This window comes from Haematobia irritans, chromosome 1, assembly GCF_050003625.1.
Source record: "Haematobia irritans isolate KBUSLIRL chromosome 1, ASM5000362v1, whole genome shotgun sequence".
NCBI classification, from domain to species: domain Eukaryota; kingdom Metazoa; phylum Arthropoda; class Insecta; order Diptera; family Muscidae; genus Haematobia; species Haematobia irritans.
Window position 1 is genome coordinate 275,261,356 of NC_134397.1, and position 22,982 is coordinate 275,284,337.

The window sequence follows — 22,982 nt, forward strand, 5'->3', positions numbered from 1 at the left end:
TTCTTTAAGCCCCTTTTTAGGCATGTAGAAGTAAAAAATTTCATACAAACCATAACTCAAAACATGATTTGTTATACTGACCAGAATTCCCCACAAAAATCCCCAAATTTGTGGAAATTCCCCACCAAATCCCCAAGTTCCCAACTCAACAATTTTTCCCCATCCACGAAAAAATATCCCCGATTTGGGGAAAAATCCCCAATACTGGCAACACTGGTTCCGTGTCAGTATATGGCCTCTGATTACTATGAATAAATGGGTCTATATCTGTTTGTTATCTAAAGGCGGGTACACACAATTTTTTTTTCTGATTCAATCACGAAATTGATGGATCCAATTAATTTTTTAATTGAAATGCCTTCAATCACAGAAACGGTAGTATCAATTAAAAAAATAATTAAAAGCCAATTAAAAAATGTATTGGTCCAATTAAAAAATTTGTTGAATCAATTTAATTTGTAATTTTTTAAAACTCAATTAAGACTTTAATTGGAAAAAATTTTTGTGAAAACATTTTCTGTGTACTATGTTTTCGAGTTGAAAATTACTTTATTTTCGCGATTACTTATCCTGAAATAATCAAAATTATAAATGAAAACAGACATATTTCTATAAAGTCTTTCCGAAATCTAGAGGTACAAGAAACTGAATTAATTGAATCTGCTTATATTGCACTGTTTTAATAAAGTAGCCGCGAAAATGTCAACGCTAAAAGCGAACATAGTACTACCTTAACGTAGACTTCATATGGACTAACTTACACTTTAGAAAACAATGTTAAGAAGTTTTAAATTTAAAGAAAAATAAATATTGGAAATTTATCAAAACAAAAACAACGTCATTCCAGTGTCCATAATGACATCCCTAGTATTCATTCGATGCCGTCACAATCCATTATTCCTATTAAATTCCCTTAAACATTTTGCTTCAATTTTAACTTTTTTTCTTGGTCTTCAAAAATTAATTTGTCTTCGGCGAAATAGCGTAATGAAGATGATAAGCAAATTTTCAGCATGACTTATTTACCTCTGCTCCGTGAAAACAATGATGAAGTCCAAAAACAAATAATGAGCAACAAAATGAGTATTCCAAAGTGAATAACCAGACCCAGCGGCAAATTAAACCCCTAAAACGGATGTCCTCTCTACGCCTGAAAAAAGATTGCCAACAAAAGGGAAATGACTGTCCATTGCACAAAAATCCACTTACGAAGTTTGAGTCAAGTGGAATTTACGATACACTACAAAATAAAAATAAATTCATTTTGTTTTTTTTTTCAAAACAAAATTTTTGGTGAAAATGTCATACTACTACGTTCGCACTAGACACGAAATCTCGCTATTTAGAACCAAAATCTCTTTACAAATCTCAAGTGTTCGAACTGGCAAAATAACGAGATTTCGTAGATTTGAGGATTTAACAACTGTTTGTAAATATATCAATACAAACACAAACCCGAATGTGTACACGCACACAAGGAAAATTGGGGCAGGGTTGCAAAAAGCGCATTTTTAGTACTAAAACCACAGTTTTACAAGGCAGTATAGGGGATTTTGAAAGAGATGTTGTTGAAATCCTCTACGAGCCAGCTGATTTTGCCTATTGCAAATCTACTGAGATCTAGGAGGATTTCGGCGAAAATCCTCGTTTACGAGGATTTCGTGTCTAGTGCGAACGTAGTATTATAGGTTAGGTTATGTATTATGACAGCCCGATATTTCAGGCCATTGTTATACGATAGTGGCCTGAGTGCAGCCCGATTCCATGTTTAGCTCGATGACAAGGGCTTCTTTTTATAGCCGATTCCGAAATGCGTCTCACATTGCAATGAAACCACTTAGAGAAATGTCACCAGCATTACTGAGAGGGTAAGTTACACCCCCTAACCTAACCTACACAGCAGAACATCGAAGGCCCACGACCCTATGTATTCAAAGGCAGTCCTAATAATGTCAATCTTGGTTCTTCTCTTCATAACATTTGTTCTAGAAAAGTTACAAACAACAAAATGAACTAACTCTACATATAAATTGCCATTGTAGTCGTCGGTGTTGATGCAACCAAAAACGATGTTAAATTTTTTTCTCACCAAACAAGCGAAATTATTTTGTTCTACTTTTTCAACGAAATGAAGAACACTACAAGACATGGACAGACCGATAAGCGTGGTAACCTAAATGAGACGATGTTTCAGGTGGATGGAAGCAACAGCAACAACCACTGGTCAACAAGGAAATGCAATCATATGCAATTCCAAAAAAACACACACACACAAACAATCGTTACCATAGGTGAACCATACGGAGAGTACGCAAAACAACCAGAAAGACCGACAATCGTATGGTTTTGTTGGAACATTTCAGGGGTTTCTTTTGCTTCCGCTATGAACTTGCTATACACCTCACCGGAATGGGAAAAACAAGTGATAATGGCAATGCATGACGATAACCAGACCAATGCCTAACGGAAAGGGTTAATGTGATTTCATGTTATCCGTATGGCTACTAGCCAGCCATAGGGGCGACATTTGGGTAGAAGATTTTTTTCTCAAGCGGAAATAAATTCCAAATCGTGTGAGAACCAAAAAGATCGAGACACAAATCCCCAAGGCATTCTAAGTAAGAGTTCACAGTTTGTTTTCTTTTTATTTATTTACCGATGATCAACCACAAGTGGAGCATACCCACTGGCAGTTCTATGACTTAGGACTGGTATAGCATTTCTGAAATTTAATTACACTCCTTTCTGGGTAATAGAATCAATTTCTGAAATTGTATCCCCACAAAACAAACCCAAACCAACAACAGCAGATGTTCATCAAAATGTTAGAAGTTAAAATTCACCTACCTTCCTCCCAATACCACAATACTTAAGAGTACCCACAATCGTTAGCACTGTGAGTGTACTCAAATTAAGATAACATCGTTCCTTTTGCTCTATCTGTCCATTGCTTATGTAAAAAGCAAACAAATTTAATGAAATTTAATCAAGCGTTTAATTTAAGGGGAATTCAATACATCATCCATCCACTAACACTATCACCACACCGAAAACAACAATAACAAAAGGGAAGATGAGAATGTCATCGAATGCAACTATACATCGATCCAATGACAGACAGAGCGTCATGTGTTGTCACATTTGATACTGTCATCACTTGACGACATTAGAGTGTCCAACGAAATTCTCTTTGCAGATAATGAGATAGGCTACATTGGATACAAAATTCTCTAAAATAGAGCTCTTTGTGTACAAAATTAATCTCTTCAGGCAAGAAGAAGTTTCTTCCATTGACTACTAACTTAAGTTTCAGCTAAAGAGAGCCAGCGAGAGAAAGAAATTACAAATGGACGATAGAGAAGTTGGAAGTTTTAGTTTACAACAAAAAAAAATTGCAAGAGCTCCTCATTGGAAAACCTATCTCCAATATTTTTTTAAATTAAATTATTAAGTGTACTATATTTGAAAAAATATTTAATGAAGGATTCTTTGATTCGTTTAATTTCTAATCAATACAAATATAATTAATATTTATTTTGTTAATCAGGTAAATTTTTAATTGGATTAATACACCTTTTAACTGATGTCGAATAATATCACACTGATCATCGCTTGGTTTTCAAATGAAAGCACTCTAATATCTCAACGTAATATGGATGAATATGAATATCATCGTAGACAGGGCAAAGAAAAGAGAGTTTTATAGAGCCGTACAAGTCATCAAGAAGACAACAAAAGTTTGTGTGCAACTGTCATATGCCTCCAACAATTCGTCAACTCGTCTGAAGAACACCATCCAATGTCTGTCATCAGCTTCAACATCCAAGCGTCATCGGCCAATGTTTTTAATTTTTTTCTTTCACCATATCAATTGACTCTGAGTAATGGCCTCAAATCTGCAACAGTGATGACAATATACAAGCAAAATTAAGAGTACTAAAGAAATTCGAACTTGTAAGAAATTTTATGATCGCAAAGAGTAAATCCATAAAAAAATGATATGATTTTGATTTTTTTAAAGTTGAATGACGAGGACAAGGACGAGCAAACAAGGGAATACATTGACACACAAATTAAAAATATTTTTAATTTTTAATTGAAATGTCTTCAAACACAGAAATGCTAATATCAATTGAAAAATTAATTGAAAGTCAATTAAAAAATTAATTGATACTATTAATTTTTGTGATTGACTTCGTTTCAATTAAACATATTGTTGAATCATTTAATTTTTTAATTGAATATTTTTATATTAACTTTGTCATTCCGTTTGTAACACATAGAAATATTGATCTAAGACCCCATAAAGTATATATATTCTGGATCGTGGTGAAATTCTGAGTCGATCTGAGCATGTCCGTCCGTCCGTCTGTTGAAATCACGCTAACTTCCGAACGAAATAAGCTATCGACTTGAAACTTGGCACAAGTAGTTGCTATTGATGTAGGTCGGATGGTATTGCAAATGGGCCATATCGGTCCACTTTTACGTATAGCCCCCATATAAACGGACCCCCAAATTTGGCTTGCAGAGCCTCTAAGAGAAACAAATTTCATCCGATCCGGCTGAAATTTGGTACATGATGTTAGTATATGGTCACTAATGAACATGCAAAAATTGGTCCATATGGGTCCATAATTATATATAGCCCCCATATAAACCGATCCCCAGATTTGGCTTGCAGAGCCTCTAAGAGAAGCAAATTTCATCCGATCCGGCCAAAATTTGGTACATGATGATAGTATATGGTCTCTAATGAACATGCAAAGATTGGTCCATATCGGTCCATAATTATATATAGCCCCAATATAAACCGATCACCAGATTTGACCTCTGGAGCCTCTTGGAAGACCAAAATTCATCTGATTCAGTTGAAATTTGGTACGTGATGTTAATATATGTCCTCAAACACCCATGCAAAAATTGGTCGATATATGTCCATAATTATATATAGGCCCCATATAAACCGATCCCCAGATTTGACTCCGGAGCGCCTTGGAAGAGCAAAATTCTTCCCATTCGGTTGAAATTTGGTACGTGATGTTAGTATATGGTATCTAACAACCATGCAGGAATTGGTTCCTATCAGTCCATAATTATATATAGCTCCCATATAAACCGATCGCCAGATTTGACCTCCGGTGCCTTTTGGAGAAGCAAAATTCATCCGATCTGGTTGAAATTTGTTACGTGGTGGTAGTATACGATATTTAACAACCATGCCAAAAGCGGCCCATATCAGTCCATAATCATTTATAGCCCCCATATAAACCGATCCCGAGATTTGGTTTTGGAGCCTCTTGGAGGAGCGAATTTCATCCGAGTGAGTTGAAACTTGATGGCAGTCTTTCGTAGAAGTTTCTACGCAATCCATGGTGGAGGGTACATAAGATTCGGCCTGGCCGAACTTACGGCCGTATATACTTGTTTAAAACTCAATTAAGTCTTTAATTGGAAAAATGCTCGTGAATTTTTTTTTCTGTGCAGGACATACGACTGCTGTATCAGCCATGATATTAAAATTGTTCTGCAAAATTTAATGAAAAAATAGTAAGGAAGGATATATTTGAATATTTATTTTTTAATCAATTCAATCAAAATCAGTCATTTTCATTAGAATTCATGCATGCATAAACTAATAAGAGAATTGAAGAAAGAAAAATGCTCTCAGATGCCGAACTAAGAGAACTAGAAAGCATGCAGGAGAATACTCAGAAGTGGGGATAATCATTCTAAGGGTACGAAGTAAACGAAAAAGTTTCAAGTCGATTGATAGGATTTTCACTAGAACAGCTCGAAAAAAAAACTATTGAAAAAGGGTGCTATGAATATGGTCCCAAAACCTAAATGAAGTGGACCCCAAAAAATTACATGTAAAACAACAAAACCAAATTTTTCTGGTAGTAACATCATTTTATTTCTGGGACTCGTTTGTATTGTGAAAATAAATCCAATATTTCAAATGAAAATGAACACCAATTTCCTTTTCGGGACTGCGTTTCATTTTCAAGTAGGGCCTTTTTGGCTTTCTAGAATTTTATAACACTATTCCCGAGAGATGCGAACTCAGAAACACATACTTAATTCTCTTCCTAAAACTTCATATTATTTCATCAGTTGGGGTCCATTTTCACACGGTCTTTTAAATCAAAATACCAATTCTCCAAGTTTACAATGAATCATATCTAAGAAGCTCTAAGCTGAATATTCTGTTTTACCATTGGAAAATTTCATACTACACATCTTTCCCTGGAATTAGACCTTTGGATTTCAAGGAAAACTTAGAAAAATATGAAAAGTAACCTTTAATCGTGAATTAAAACAACAGATTTTTAATTTCTTCATGTTTTTTTTTTTCTTCTTCAAATTAATTAGGAATACAACTCTTTATTCCCTACTATTATGACCATATTCTTTTTATTCATCTTGCAATGTTGAATGCTGGGTCATAAACGATCCAGCAAGATCATCACCTTAACACTCTGTTTTATCCATGTCACTCACCATGAAGAGAAACTGTTCGATAACTATCAAACAACCACTACAATGATGATGATGTTGGGTTGGTTGGATGTGGTCATTGGTCTTCTTGCCAGAGTTTCACATGTAACAACCACATTGAGGAAGACTTGTTACCTTGGATGATCTACCTACTTAACGTTAACTCTAGAATTCATCCATGCAGGCCAAGAGACTTTGTTCTGTTAACAGAGCATAGGAATATTTCATCTGTGATGGATGATGCTAAACCATGGACGCCTACATGACTCCATAATTTTCTTTTTATTTCTGAATAAAAGGAGAGCCTAACAACTAAGGTGACAATTCAAGTGAACACCTGGGCTATGATTCGGATGTGAAACTTTAGAAATTTAAATTTCTAAACCGATAAGTAAATATTTGGTATATGTGGTATATGAATAACGCTATTTAGATAAACATGGTTGGTTGGAAGTCTTTTTAACTTTATACCGCATAGGGAAAATTAAATAACGGCGGAGCGAAAAAAATATTCCATATAAACAAGCAGCTCTCCTGTAAACACATAGTTAAATTGCTCATAAGGGTCATGGATACATTAAAAAAAAATTATTAATAATGTATGGTAAACAGTTTTTCATCACAATTATTTTCAGATGATGTCAATATTTTTTGACTATGTCATTTTAGGAGAAATATTTCATCTTACAAAACGTATTCTGTTAATTTTTGAAGGTTTTCTTAAAATTTTCACTCATTGGTTTTTTTACGTAACTTAATTGTGCAAATGTGTAATGTTCCATGGAATATTGATTATAACATACACAGAAAAAAAAGTGTCTCGTAAATTTAAGAAGATTTTTACAATAATTTATTACAAGCATTTTCCAGAATTTTAGTTCATTTTTCGTATCTTCAACGAAAATTAACTACTCGAAAGGAAATTTTACAAATTCTAAGTAGCAATCGTTTAGTTCATGGCCTACAAAATACGATGGAAATTTCCTTAAAAAATTTCTTAACTGGTAGTTAAAAACTCGTTTGTCATGCTATAAAACTACTTGTGAAATGTAAAGTATTTTCTAAATAATAAAAGCAATTTACTATAAGATTTTTTTGTATGAGAAAATATTTTTTTACGAAAAATGAACTTGAAAGTGGATAGCAATTTCTTGCTGACAATTCCTATAGTTAATAATTGTTGGTAAAAAATTACCCAATGAAATATTTTTAGTTCACATGTAATTAAATTTATAGACATTTTCGTCAAAAAGGGTAGATAACATTTCATGAAGTTTTTGCAAATTTTAAGTTAAACGTTTCATCGTTCATAAACTGGTGTGCCTTTACGAATATTATTCTTAGAGTAAATTGTCAGCAGATGCGATGAACTAATGCATAGTACAGAGATCTTTATCGGAATAGTGGAATGTGATTAATGTAAAGATGATGTTACTTGAGTTTTGTTGTGTATACATGAACGTGGGGTTGTTTTTATCAAAGATAATAAAAGAGGAAGATGGGAGATTGGCTTGCGTCATACCAAATGTTGCATTTACCAGATTAGTTTAATACATGTTTGTAACCTTTTAGTTGTTTTTAGTTTTTATTTTTTAAATGAAAAATTTAATTTTCTTAATGAAACAATGATAAATTTTAGGCAACAACAAAAAAAATTACATTTTCCCCTTTATGGAAATTTATATCGTGCTATTTGCTTCTTTTTATGTGCATTTTAATGCTATGTCAATACCTGTCGTATACGCGTTTGGTTCGAGTATTAAACTAATGTGGTAAATGGTTTGATGTGCTCAGTAGCCAATCTCCCATCTTCCTCTTTTATTATCTTTGGTTTTTATTTTTGTTCATTTAGTGGTTTGTGTGTGTGTGTTTGTTATTCGTGGATGGTTTATTTGGCTGGATGAGGTGTTGTTTTCAATAAAGGCACATGTGTTTTTGTTGTTGTAGGAATGTTTTGGCTTTGCTTGGTTTTGTTTGGCATGCTTCAGTTGTATAGTTGGCGTTGGCGTGGGCTGTTGCATCTTCTAATATGCAACAGGGGAATATAAAGGCATGGAATATTTTGGAATTTTGAGACGTATATTGTTGTTTGTTTATTAAACCTTTTAAATGAAAGTTATTAATATTCAATCGGTAGTTTAGAGAAAAGTTATTAAGAATATTTAGGAAAATATGTTGAAATTGAAAGTGTATTGAAATTTTTATTAATCAATTAATATTCAATTCCAGATGAATTTAGAAAAATTTTGTTATATCTCAGCGTATAGTTTAGTCATAAATTGGTAAGTAGTGTTTTTTTAATATGGCTTTCTTTTAAAAATAATATTTTTTATGTATATTATTATTTGTTAATTAATTTTTTTTTTTGAAAACCAGTTTAATGTTTTTCTTTGTTGTAAAAGCAATATTTAATTTCAGAGCAACTGCAGAATTGGTAAGTTTTCTTTTAAAATTTAGCTTTCTTTCAACTAGAATATTTACGTTTTTATGACCTTTTTATCATCAAAATTACAGGTTTTTAATACCTTATTTTAGTATTTCTTTAATCAATTTTTTTTTTTGAAACCAATGTAATATTTTTAATGTAAAAAAACAAATATTTAATTTCAGAATAACCCCTTAAAAATTTGAAAAAAAATTAGCACTCCTTTGCTTGTAATTTAATAGTGAATTGGTAAGGATTCTTTAACTTTCTTTTAACCAGAATATTTGTTTTTTATGCATAATATTATTTTTTTCATTAGATTTTTTGGAAACCTATTTAATAATTTTGTTTAATGTAAAAAATAAATATTTAATTTCAGAATAGCCCAAATAAATTTGGACAACTTTTATATTTCTCCTCAGTGTACAATTTAATAGAGAATTTGTAAGTTTTATATTAAAACTTTGGCTTTCTTTCAACTAGAATATTTATTTTATTATATCCTTCACATCGATAACAACACAGTTTTATGAGTTTATATAGAATACTTCATTATTTCTCTAATTGTTTTGATTTGATAAAATGCTCCCAAATATGGTAAGTTACAAGCTAAAATAAAGAATTAAAAAATTATATTTTATTACATGGTGTTAACTTTTAACAATTTCCATTATTGCTTCCATTTTTTCAGCAAGATATGTGAAAAATAAAAAACGGATAAGTCAAACTGTCCAAACAGCGAGTTCAAATGAACTACTTTCTTGTTCCACGTGGTCATAATTTTTATTCACAAAAAACATTGTATTAAGAACTTTCATCATAAGTTTTTATAATAAAGTACTTTTGCTTAAAGAAAGTTTAATTTTAATGTATGAAAATTTTCATAATAGTAAAACGGTTTGTTGTTCCTTTAATTATTTAATTTCTCTGTACTGTGGAATGATTGATTTAAAAATAGTTTAGTCGTCGAGATTTTAAAGAGACTGATAACCAATTTTTATTATCAGGTTTCCCTAAAAATAAGCAAGTAAACCAAAATAATACTGACTTCTTAACTTGGTGGGGGTATATAAATCGTTGTAAAAATGAACTAAAATACAATGTTATAGATGAACTACAATTTAAGAGAATTATAAACTAGACAAGTTGAAAAAAATCTTAAGGGCTAAATCATGGTCAATATTACTACAGTTTAGTTCATTTTGCAATGGAGAAGGGTTCACTGTTTTTTCAGTGTAGCTTGTTCTCACTGGTTTGTTTTATTGTTCAATCTATTCGATTTATCATGCCCATACAATGAATTTGGCCTTACATACACTGAAAAAAAAGAATACTCGGTTCCAAAGATTTTGTCTTTACTTTAAAAAATTTAGTATTGATTCCGAGCCAAAGAAGCGGAGAATACAAGTAAGGATACTTTTAAGACACAATTCTCTTTTAAATTTAGGTTATGTGTACTTGCTTTTTTTCTTCATATGCTATCAAAGTCCTTTAAAAACGGGTTAACGGCAACTTTATTTTCCTAATTAGGACTCGACTTCCAGTAGAAATTATGCTATGTTTGAAGTAAAAAACTTCTTTAAAATAAAGTTTTGAAAAACATGTCCTATATTTGAACGATTTTTTGCTTTGTAGTCAAGATGCAAAAAGACAACAAATTTAAAGACAATTTCATTAAATTTAAAGAATTTTTCTGAATTATTAAAGTCAAGTTGACCTTAACCTATAAATTTTTTCTTTCATGTTAAGATACCAATTTTTAAGTCAAATCACTTAATTACAAGGACAATACGACTTCATTGAAAAGTTTATCGACTTTTGGACAAGGAAAATAACTTTATTTTAGAGAAATTCGTCTTTTATGCTAAGCAAAATTTGTATTCGTATTTTAAAGATATGAAATCTTTGACCTCACGACAATATTTTTTTCAGTGTAGTTTCTGTGTGAAAAAATTGTCTCTATTCGATATGGAATACTGAAAAAAGGATTTGATAAGATAATCCCTTTAAATGGGTTGGAATTTGTTGACTTGGGCTTATTTGCTATACACCTATAACATTTTTAATTCAGAAATAAAAATAAGATAAGATGTTTACGCTCTGATCTTTGAAAACAAAAATGTACAAAAATGCAAACAAAATACGTATGAATCCACTTCGGTCTTTGACTTGCTTTTACCTTTCCTTTGTTTAGCTTGGCGGTAAAGTGCATTCGAGATTCAAGTGCCCACAAAAATAAACAAACAACCACCTGCAAAATGTGATCATAAATTTTGGGCGCTTTTCCTCTCCGCACAAAATGCCATTGCGGTCGCATTTACTTTGTCTAGAGAACATTGCAATTCTAACACCGGTAGCCATAGATGCTCGTAGAACTTAATCACTGCTAACGTTTTGATTTGCTAGTCCAAGGTATTAGGGTAATACGAAATACATGAAATTTTTCTTAATTTTATGTTTTATTCTTCTTTGATTAAATTTCGTATAGCTCTTAAAAAGTCACCCTTTAAAAGAAAACCAAAATATAGTAACGTTCAATAAGCCTGTTTGGTAAGGAATGCAACATTTGTACAATTTATTCAAAACATAGTTGGAATGGTGTTATATCCCGAACGTATTGAACAACGTATCGATAAAAACAATAACTTTATTATTATTTTTGATTTCTGCGATTACACTGAAAAAATAGTGAACCCAACAGACATATATATACAAGCGACGTCTACTGGATTTTGTCAGCAATGTAAGCACGACATCTTCGTATAAACGTATTGGAAATGTTCTTTTTTGGCAGCATTTTTTCTGAATGCTACCAATTTATATATTAAAAATGCAAACTATCTAGCGAAGACAACAACACTGGTATCGAAGTACCATTAAAATAACCTTGAAATCTATTTGAATTCATTACTGGGTAAAGAAAGATTTTGGGAACTACAATAACGCATATATTATTATATTTTACGGGAGCAAACGACTTAAATCCGATATATACAACTACGATGCTCCAGCCAAACTGATAACATTGGGCATCAGATCAAAAAAATATATAAAAAAATATTTAGTTACGCCATCTTACGTCTATGTTACAAACTAAAACATTTTATAGATTTGTTTTCTCAGAGAGAATAAAAACACAAGAGGACGAAAATTTCTCTTCTATAAAAACAACAAATGTTAACCGTATAGATATCGCACAATGCCTGCAGCTTTGGTATTACCGACGCTGCGGTCGAAGCGCTGTTTTGTTGAATTCTTTATAAAGGCATCGGCAGCTATAATTTCAAATTGTCTGCAAAAAAACTTTAATAGAATGAAAAAATTTATATAAAAGAACATTTGTTATTACAAAGTTGGTTCTAAAACCTATTTTCCTTACGTTTCGTAAAGCCGGCAGAGAATTGAACTGGATAACGCCGACGACGCAAACTGTTTGATATTTGAGATAAGCGCCGACAAAAACTGCAGCTCTGCCCTGGAATAAATTTAAACGGCAATATTCATATAAACCCATAATGCGCTTTACAGATTATCAGTTATTCCGGACGACAGTGCTCGTGTCGAACATATCCCATATATTGTGCACATTATAAGTTAAGCCCGAAGGCATAATCGATAATGCTGGATGTTTATGGAATCGATAACAAATTTACCGATTATTTAGTCATCGCCGACGAGTCGTATCGATCCGACACACTGTAAGATTCTTTACAAACACCGACATTCCGTCCGGAATAACTGATAGTCTGTAAAGCGCATAACGAATATTCGCTTTAACATACACATACGTTTTATTTTAATTTTCTACATTCGTTTTGGTATTGCTTTTGTGGGATTTTATTCAGAAATTTATGAAAAACACAAATGTTATGATATTTTCCGACGCAAACGGCAGTACATTTGAGAGACACGTCGACGCAAACTTTATGATATTTTGTTGGCAGAGTCCTCTGGTGTTTCAGTTTTGCTATGACAAGACTGCATCTTCTTCTCAATTATCTTTGGATTTTTTTATGATGAAGAGATGCCAGATTTAAACTTGTATCGCTTGGGGGTACATTACATCCAACTCACACATGGAGATTTATCGTACATTAATTAGTAGTAGCAAGGACTGTCATTCGGGATCGATTTTTATAAATCCCGGGATTCGGGACTTCAAAATATAGAATCCCGGGATTTTTTGGGATCCCGAAATTTTCGGGATTCTTTAAATATTTGAAGTGATAACACTCTACAGTGCCAAAGAATTATTGTAAATTAAGCCAATTTAGTTCAATTCAATTTTATAAACAAAAGAACATAAGAGTAAATTAAAATGCCATTTCAATTTGCCATATCAAATAGCCAATAGTGACGGCACTTTTCCGACGAGTTTTTGATGTCGTATACGATTGTTTTCGACGTGGTGGGGATTCTCAATAGTGCCGTCAAATTCACAAAATGTTGGCAGGAAAATCTAAGGGTCGTTTGCACTGAATGAAATAAATAATCAGAACAAAGAAAAGAGTATGAAGCCTAGTCGGTCGCGCCACCGACTAGTTTTGGTCACACTATAAGTTATGTTCAAACCCAATAAACACAAAATGTCCCTAATAATTCCACTCATGCATTGCTTTTTTGTAGTAACTTGGCGTGGTACAACTTCTCAATAGTGACGGCACTTTTTCAGTCGCCGAAAAATAAAAATCTTATTAAACATATCAACAAATAAGAACAAAACAACAATATAAAGTTTTGTTGTTTTTTAACATTATTTGTAAACACTTTTGCATAAACACTGTTGGTGTCATAGAACTGCGTTAAAATTAATTAATATGCGTGCAATCTGAAATTAGGAATGTACTGGACCGCGTCTTAGAATAGAGCCAGCAGAAGGAATTTACATAATATCCGTTTTAAACTGATAATATAAGGATATAAATTAAACTGACATGTGATGCACATTTTCATGTAGAAGTTAATGATATGGAATAATATCAAATTTTTAACAATTTTAATTAGTTGCACATTGAAATGTTTCTGGAAACTATTTCTTGTCGATAAGCCACTCAGTTTTCATCGGTCAGCTTCTCAATGTTTTTAAGAATGTAGGATGCAAAAACTTTAGTTTTCTGCAAAGAGATTTAAATTTAGTGACTTCTCTAAAATGTTGATTTACAGCCAATTTCTCATATCCGAAACGAATATTTTCGTTAAAACAGCTGAATTTATAAAGGAAAATCAGCTGTTTTGGGCATTTCAGTCGAACGAAAGCGTTCGCTTCGGATATGAGAAATTGGTAGCTGATTTTTCATATTGACTTACAGTTAATTGTCCAACATTTCTTCATCGGTCAGCTTTTTAATGTTTTCAAGAATGTGGAATCCATAGTTTTAGTTTTCGGCAGAGACATACATTTACTGACTTTCTTAAAATTTTATTTCATTTTATAATAAACTATTTGGAGAAAATTCTAAAATTTTCCAATTTTTTATTTCTTTCAATTGACCACGAACTTCGTTGTACAAAGAAGTATTAAAAACTACATGGTTTTTTCGTTGCATTTTAGGGTAGTGTTTTGTCAAAGTTTTTGCATATTATCTTCACCAGCTTTTCAAAGATTTCGCCAAATTGGAAGTAATTCGCCAACAATTTAGAAATGATCTGTTTCAAGTCAAGTTGAATTTATGTTGAAAATTGCATTTACCCTTAAACTGAAAAGTTGTTGCATTTGAAAAACGCTCATATTGTGTTTATTGGGAAGATATCATCGATATTGCAGCTTATCAGTTACATTAATAAACATTTTCTTTCACGACATGTTTTGTCGTAATGACATGAAAAAAGACATAAATATTGAATTCGCAAGCTCTAACACGAGCGATTTCATTTCGACAAAATTTTACGAGTTTGGATGGCAGGAACCCAATAAACACAAACGTTTGAAAAATGCTAAATTTCAACAATTTTTCAAACATTTTTTCAAAGGATTAGGGTAATATTCAAGTTGAGAAATTGTTGAGAAAATCGCGTTCTCAACAAAAAACAGACATTACCCTCAACAGTGAAATTCAACACATTAGCAATAATATCTCAAGTGTTATCCTCAAATTGAAATGCATCGCTACTCAATAATTTGTCAAACAATTTTCGATGCGAGTCAAATTCAAAATTAACATCGTTGCAAATACTTTTCAATCTAAATTTGTATGAATGATATCCCCACTTCAAATTGAAAGTCAAAGCCAAAATTCTATGAATTTTGTATAATTTATTCATTTTCATCAAAATAAAATATATAATAATACACTACACTACATAATACACTACAATACCAATTGATAAATAATAATCTTATTAAACATACCAACAAATAAGAACAAAAAAAAAAAAAAAACAAACAACAAAACTTTAAATATCTTAAACATTATTAGTAAACACTTTTGCATTGATAATTCGTTTTCCTTCCTTTTGGTGTCATAAAACAGCATTAAAATTTATTAACATGCGGGCAATTTGAAATTAGGAACGTACTGGACCGCGTGTTAGAATTGATTTCCAGCAGAAGGAATTCACAAAATATCCATTTTAAACTGATAATAGCATATGAATTAAACTGACGATGTGATCCCCTTTTTCATCCAGAAGTTGTTGATTTCAACAATTTGTTGTTTTTAACAATTTTAATTGGTTGCACTTGTAATGTTTCTGGAAAATTTTTCTTGTCGATAAGCCACTCATTTTTCATTGGTCAGCTTCTTAATGTTTGCAAGAATGTAGCATCCAAAGATTTTGGTTTTCTGCAAAGAGATTTAAATTTAGTGACTTCTCTAAAGTGTTGATTTAATTTTTCATATTGACGTACCAATTATTATAAACTATTTGAAGCAGTTCCAGTTAATTGTCCACCATTTTTTCATCGGTCAGCTTTTTAATGTTTTCAAGAACGTAGAATCCATAATTTTAGTTTTCTGCAAAGAGATATACATTTAGTGACTTCCTTAAAGTTTTATTTCATTTTTTATTTTCACTTACCTATTTTTATAAACTATTTGGTTATTTGTCTAAAATTTTCCATTTTTTTATTTCTTGCAATTGACCACGAACTTCGTTGCACAAATAAGTATTGAAAACCACATGGTTTTTTCGTTGCATTTTAGGGTAGTGTTTTGTCAAAGTTTTCTCATATTATCTTCAACAACTTTTCAAAGATTTCGTCAACATTTTGGCAAATTGAAAGTAATTCGCAAACAATTTGAAGATGAGCTATTTCAAGTCAAGTTGAATTTATGTTGAAAATTATATTTACCCTCAAACTGAAAAGTTGTTGCATTTGAAAAACGCTCATCCTGTGTTTATTGGGAACACTCAAAAAAACCAATTCGCAAACGATCTTGATCTTGGTACTAACCATAAACTCGAACTTAATGCTCACTTTAAACAATCAAAAAGTAAAAAAAAAATCCCATAAATCCACATATCGGGGATAATGTAAACAATCCGACAACACAGCACGTTTGGCAACACACACACACGATGGCATTCAGTTTGACAACTTTGACACACACATACACGTAGCTGACATTATCGAGAGAACGTTCAAACAGTTGAAACGTTGAGTTGAGAACGCACAACAACAAATCGAAGAATACAAAAAATTTACTTAGTGCAGAAAAGAAAAAAATAAATAAGAAGCAAAAAGTTTTTAACATTGTAACAGTGTTGTTAATGATTAATGTAATCAAAGAAAACCAAAAACCTAAATTAAAAGGTGATTAAATCTGAATGGTGTATAGTTCCAAATGGAATGAATGGTGGTTGTCGGTGGAAATACTGTGTGTGTCTTCTTGTAAACCTGTAAAGTGTAAACCTCCCCCTATAAAGTATCAGAATTTTTGGATATGTGCATTCGTGTTAAAGAATCAAATTGGGAAATATCCAATTGGGAAAATCTATAATAAGTTGGATTTCCCAATTTCGTATTGGATTTTTTTAATGCAGATCCAGCCGACATTGTGGTGAAATGTAAAATATGTATGTTCATTAAAGGAGATGGATGCTCTGAGGATTCTGGGATAAAATTTAATAGCAAGACCCTGCCTGGTGTCTATCTGTTCATCGCGTCGTGAGTTTATGTGTGCCTAAGCGTGTGTGTAGATGTCAAGGAATTTGTGGATGTTTTTTAAAAATTCATTGGGGTTTAATGAAACAAGGACGAGAGGCCCTCCTTTGCATTGTGTTTTTTTGTGGGCCGAAGGACAATGAGATTTAGTTGTAAACTATCCAAAAGCAAGATAGTAGATAGTTAGTCAAGGACCCGTCACCGCCCTTTACGAAGCCGACGAAATTTACTCCAAAGTTAGGATGTCTGTCCTATTATTGTAAGCACTTGCCATACACAGCATACGAAGTCCTGCCGAAAACCAGTGAGCGGGGTAACAGTTAAAAGAGAGGGCGAATGATTAAAAGAGCGCAAGTGGGTGGTTGGGTTTGCCTGTTTCAGAGGATGCATGGATGGATGAAAGAAGATGAATGAGCATGAAGATGTTGGTTGTTTGTCTGGGGGCGGGCAGGCAGACAGGCGGCCCGTTCATAATAGTTGAATTTAATCAGTGCATTTTTAGCCTTCATCATCATCGCTCATCTTGGACTGGAGCATCTTTATTATTTGTCTTAAATGTCTGCTTATTTACATTGTTAATGGGCCAACACGCGCGCTCTCGTATGTCGTATAAGTTTCCCATTATTATCAATGGCATCCGCCCATATTTTTCCACTGGTCTTTTAAATGTGCGAAGCAAATAAAATAAGCCACAAAACAGAAAACAACAACAACAAAAACTAAAACACGAATAACAAAACGGCAAAGAGAAAGAAGAAGAAGACTGGAAGAAGTCAAAGACATTAGAAAAATAGCTACGATAGTGAACACAGCATAACAAAGGATGTGTGTGGGTGTGTGTACGTGTGTTTGGATGCTGCTATTGCAATAGGTGTCAAATTGGTATTTCAATATCCTTCTTTACACACATTTGTAATCACTATATTATTATTGTTGGTGTTGTTGCCGCTATCCTTGTTGTTGCATTTTCCTCTCTATCTCTCTGTCTTTCGCTTAAACTCTTTATGTGGCAAAATTACTCTCTTAAACTCTTCATTGGTGAGTTTATGCGTAAAGTCCACTCTTCATTCATTCTGACAATTCTGATAAGATGCAATCAAGTTGCCAGACCTTGGACAATTATTCACTTAATGGGATTTTCATTCATTATTGGAGTGTTGACATTAAATTCCAATATCATAAATATTTAGCAATTATTAATGATGTAATATAATTATCCACAAATACAATAGGTAAAATTAAATCGCAAACAGATATTAGGTTAATTTATGCTCTTTTCAAATATAAATTATCCAGACAAATCTAGTAAATAATAACAAATGCGCTGTTTGTGACTTTTCAAATAACCGAACAACTTACCACGAATTTTTGGGAATTAGTTTTACTAAGAATGCCGTTCACAGTAGGACGTTTATACATGGCTAAAAATTATCAGGGCTATCAGTATTTTCGTGTTTAAAGTTTTTATGAAAGGATTAGTTAAACGATTCTGCTTAATTTTGATTTCGGCTTCATACAATTATCGATCATTTTACATTACAATGAAATATAAATACATTGTATGTATAGTGAAGCAATAACGCCCTCAGAAAGAAGTCAACGAAATATTTTATAGCCCATTTAAGTTTATTTAGTTCATAAAAATTAGTTGATTTTAAATTTTGTCAGAGTTTTCTTATTTTTATCTTTGACGTGAAGTAACTGAAACAAAAAGTTTTATACAAATGAAGTACACAATTTTACTACTAGTGCGTATTTTCCTAAATTGGGAGAAGTTTACTTTGCATTGTATTCATAAGCAATGAGTATTTTTTTCTTAAATCGCGTGAATTTGCTTCCGCAATTCACATTTAGACGCCCTAATTTTCATTCCATTTTATAATGGCACTCGCTGAGAGACGTACGGAATATTGCGTATATAATCGATATCCAGATTTAATCTCGTAAGGGTGTGTACGGGTTAAAGTTTACCTTCTTTGCTTGAAATTCAACGCCGCTCCAAATAAAAGAAACCCTATAGATTCATAATCAAAATTTCTCCTTCGACTTATAGATCTTATTGATAAGTCTCTTAATTAAACTTTACTATATTTCATTAGTTAATATGAATTTTAGTTTAAAGGTTACAGTGAAACCTCTGAAAATCGGACAACCCCCAAACGTGGACAGTTGTCTGGGGACGTTTGCTATATTAACATATTAAATTTAACCTCTCATAAGTGGACTCCTCCATAATGTGTACTAAATTTATGAGAGGTTAATTGTAATGTGTTAAAATAGCAAATGTCCGGTTTTCAGAGTGCCCATGTCTGAGAAGTTTCACTGTATAAAATTAATAAAATACAAAAGTTTCGAATGCACATCATAGATGATCAATGCATTTCAATGAAATACCTACAGTGAGCAAAAAAAAAAGTTTTACACCCATGTGAAATAACTTGTGGAAGGATATGAAAAATATAATGTACATACATATTTATTATAACTTAAATTAAAGCTCGGATCTCAAGCTTTAATTTGAGCTATAACAAATTTATTCTTACTTCATAATTTCAATATATCTCATATTGGTGTACAACTTTTTTCTTTGCTGACTATATAACATTAGCCATTAAGGATAATACAATCCAATCTAATTTCTATTGAATATAAATCGTAAGGATCAGTAACCATTTTGCTTTCCTCCATATTATGTATTGTGTTTGTTTTTCGATAAATGAATAACTATGACATGTAATAATAATCAGGAGTTAGAATTTGTGCAGTTTGCTGGTTCACCATGAATTCAATTACTTGGTAGTTTCGATCGGTTTCGAACTTCTAAGATATATTGAAAATTTAAAATAATTAAAATTCAGTTTAGTTCAAGAGTAATACAAACATTTTTAACATTAGGTCTAAATGTTCCTAATTATTTATAAAGTTTTGCCTTTGGTGATAATGACATGCCTCAATCAAATGTTATTAAAATAGAGTCGAGAACCCGTTGACAACGACCCGCCTCCACGAATGCCATTAAAGTCGACCCAGGATCACCAAGGAATGTGGTGGTCGTGAACCGACGATTAGATATCTTGTCGATAAAATTGGAATGCTAAACCATTTTTGGGCTAAGAAAAGTGAAATCAACATTGATTTAAAAATCAATTTTCTTGAAAAACAGCGTCTCTTTAACGTCTGTCAAACAATGTATTTTAGTGTATTATAATTGGCGACGTGAATCTACGATCATGATACGGAAAAACCTTAGGTTAGGATAGGTGGCATCCCGATTTATCAGGCTCACTTAGACTATTCAGTCCATTGTGATACCACATTGGTGAACTTCTCTCTTATCACTGAGTGCGGCCCGATTCCATGTTATGCTCAATGACAAGGGACTTTTTATAGCCGAGTCCGAACGGCGTTCCACATTGCAGTGAAACCACTTAGGGAAATTTTGGAACCCTCAGAAATGTCACCAGTATTACTGAGGTGGAAAAACCTTAAAGGCAATTAAACTATCGAGGACTGTTTCAATCCATCATCGAGGTGTGGCATTCCGAAATCCTCCCGACCAGCCAAAGTCTACAAGCTTCCCGAAGCTATTCCTAAAAATAAGCTGGAATTGTGGACCAACAAACAACTTCTTAATTATAAAAGGAGGTCCATAGTCATTGAGAATTGGACAGAACTCATTGATACAAGAGAAGTTGAGTTTAAAATAATGGGCTCCCACTATCTAAGATATTCTTTGTTCCCAGTAGTATATGCTTTAATTATCGTATTATCAGATGGACTATTAGGTCCAGGGTATTAACGCATTCATTTTCCGGCAAATCGATAGGGTGTTCCTTTCTGTAGAAATGCCTCTTGACAAATATAATTTTTGAACACTGAGTATTGATTTACGTTTTTTTCAGATCCATAACAGCTGGCGAAGTCATTAAATGTATATTTCGGATAATCACCCTCTCTGAAACTTCTTCTTATCTGGGCGTCAAAAGTCGATAAAGATAAGGCGCCAAAGGCCGTTTAGGACATTTCTATTTACTCTTGATAAAAGGTATTTGTAAACCGCCAAAATTTTGTCATATTATTCGATGATCGATTTTTTCAAAGTCGATTTTAAACTTCTTTGTTTAGCTTATGCTTAGTAATATGTTTGTTTCTGCGAAAAAACGAATACTATCATTTATCACCGCGAAGAGGGTTCCAAATACAGGGTTGTTAACTTATTTGTGCCTAATGATAAGCATGCCTATGTTTCTCTGTGCGAAAATTCCCAAAAGCTCAAAACATAGATTTGGGTTTAAGGTAATAAGATCGAGTTTAGTCTATAAAGGTGGGTATTAAGTTCGTGTTTAGCCGCAAACATCGTAATTTTTTCACGATTACTTTTCTTTAATAATCCATTTTAAGGAATACAAACTTTGTTAAAATTTGCTTTGGGTTATTCCTCATCAAGTTATAATAAAATTTGTAACAAATATATATAATTTTATGTCTTTTTTTACTGATTCAGTTTTCACTTTAGTGAAAAAATTACGATTTTAGCGGATAAACTCGAACTTAATACTCACCTTTAAATAAAAAATAAATTTTTAAAAGTAGAAATTATAAGTTTTAATGTTAGCCTGATATCGAAACAAGCGATCAACGTCCAAATGCATGATTTAATTTATAATTTATTAATTATTATTAATTATTTATAAATTAAATTATTCGAGTTATATGGACAAAGAATATTAGAACTTATAATTTTGTTTTGTAAATTTTATTATAACTTTTACCCCCATTTTCATGCGAAAGCCTATCGGAGCTATAAGAAAACGACCGTTAGGGGAAATATCCGTTTATAATGTGGTTTTGTCGTAGGCTGAGATAGACCAGTAGTTGTCCAGAATTACCTTTAAGGATCCACAAACCTAAAAATAAAAACACACGATTTATGCCTTAATAGGTTGAACAGTACAGGTTTTTATTGATGGTTGTTTTACTGTATATACGTACAATATTAATTCTTATTATAAGCTTGGAATTCAGCAGTGTCGTGGAAACAGCATTGGCGGATGTTTCGTTGTTGAGGTTCGTCGTTAATTCGAGTTAGGTCGCGGGCTTGGGTTTCGTTGTTGACGATTCGTTAATTCGGGTTTGTCGTTAACGATCTATTGATACAGCGTTCGGGGATGATGATTCCGTTTTGGTGATTCGGCGTCGTTGCCTGTTCGGTTGTTGACACGGTTTTGGTGGTTCGGGATTGTCGTTGACGATTCGGCGTTGTTAACTATTCGGTTGATGATTCGGGATTGTCGTTGACTGTCGAATCATCGGGATTTTCGTTGTGGTTGAGTGTTTGGTTTATTATTCAATTGTTTCGTTGATACGGTGATCGTTGATTGCTTGCTGATACGTTTCGCTGATTCTCCGTTGTTCGGTTAGTAAACTAATACTAAAGGAAACTACACGAATGTAGGAGCAAGTTAATTGTCGATGGTTAGGTTAGGTTAGGTGGCAGCCCGATGTATCAGGCTCACTTAGACTATTCAGTCCATTGTTATACCACATTGGTGAACTTCTCTCTTACCGCTGAGTGCTGCCCGATTCCATGTTAAGCTCAATGACAAGGGACCTCCTTTTTATAGCCGAGTCCGAACGGCGTTCCACATTGCAGTGAAACCACTTAGAGAAGCTTTGAAACCCTCAGAACTGTCACAAGCATTACTGAGGTGGGATAATCTACCGCTGAAAAACTTTTTGGTGTTCGGTCGAAGCAGGAATCGAACTCACGACCTTAGGTATGCAAGGCGGGCATGCTAACCATTGCACTACGGTGGCTCCCTAATTGTCGATACAATTAAGGCGAAAGCAAGCTAAGTGATAACACACTTAGTGCAGAAGCAAGCTAATATCTGAAGCAATAAGTGCGGAAGCAAGCTAATTGCCGAAACAATTAGAGCGGAAGCATGCTAA

General features: G+C 32.8%; 1 protein-coding gene and 1 long non-coding RNA gene across 8 annotated transcripts in view; one reads left to right on the forward strand and one right to left on the reverse strand.

Annotated features, from left to right (window-relative positions):
* Nucleotides 1-15,159: 15,159 nt before the first annotated feature.
* LOC142219790 (uncharacterized) lies at nucleotides 15,160-16,244 on the reverse strand. The gene is made up of 3 exons (XR_012717772.1): nucleotides 15,944-16,244; nucleotides 15,774-15,879; nucleotides 15,160-15,708 (listed from the first exon to the last, which is right to left on the reverse strand). It is a non-coding gene; the product is annotated as an uncharacterized LOC142219790 (long non-coding RNA).
* A 268-nt stretch (nucleotides 16,245-16,512) lies between these two features.
* CASK (peripheral plasma membrane protein CASK) overlaps nucleotides 16,513-22,982 on the forward strand; it is a 444,900-nt gene continuing 438,430 nt past the window's right edge. For all 7 annotated transcript variants that reach the window (XM_075295032.1, XM_075295051.1, XM_075295042.1 and 4 more), the window contains exon 1: nucleotides 16,513-16,679. The gene's annotated coding sequence lies outside the window, so the exon portion shown is untranslated. The remainder of the gene's footprint in view (nucleotides 16,680-22,982) is intronic.